Below are 871 nucleotides of genomic sequence, written 5' to 3' on the forward strand. Positions count from 1 at the left end.
AAGAGAGTGGTTACATTTCTAATAGCGTACTATATAATAATTATAATCTTTCATATAAGAGGTACATAAATAAGCGAATATCGATATAGGAGTTGTGTGGCTCAGTGGAAAAGTGGCAGCCTCGTAGAGCAGACTTGGAGACTAGGGAATCGATTCTGTATCTTGAAATGAGGTGAAAATTACAAAAGTGAACGAATTTACTAGAATACTGATAATTTCATTGGTCAGCACCTAATAAATTTGCTAATTTTTGTAATCTTCACCTCGTTTGAAGATATAGAATAGACCCCTAGGCCTCGGTTCGAATCTCGACAGGAGTGGAGCTGATTTTCTCGTGCTATCGGTTATGCCTTACGACGAGTAATTTCGAGTGGTGAAAACGTGCAATGTGGGTGACGAGTGCTAAATGAGTATTTTGAACTCGTACAAGTTTTTCACTCAAATTTACGTTTTTACCATTCAAAAATACTCGTAATGTATACGTTTTTACCACTCAGATATACGGGTATGTGAAGTTAGCACCCCAACTATAGTACTCAGGAGTTCTGATTAGAGTTCCCGTTTCTTTTTGACGAGACAAAGAGTTCTATATAATTTATAACAAGAGTTCCGCTTAATAAGTATTTTTAAACAATTTAAAAAAAATGGGGTGCTAACTTCTCATCGAAAATCGAGATCCAATAGTTCTGAGCGGCCTAATAGCTTCATTTCGTGAATACATAGAGTTCCTGATACATAAAAAAAATTTTTGAGAAATCCAAAAAAAATTAAAAATTTTTGAAAAATCAATTTTTAGATACAATAGTTCTGAATAGAGTTCCTGCTTCCTTTCAACGATACGAAGAGTTCTCTGTACTTTTTAACTCGAGAT

Source organism: Trachymyrmex cornetzi, unplaced genomic scaffold, assembly GCF_001594075.2.
Source record: "Trachymyrmex cornetzi isolate Tcor2-1 unplaced genomic scaffold, Tcor1.1 scaffold698, whole genome shotgun sequence".
Classification (NCBI taxonomy): Eukaryota; Metazoa; Arthropoda; class Insecta; order Hymenoptera; family Formicidae; genus Trachymyrmex; species Trachymyrmex cornetzi.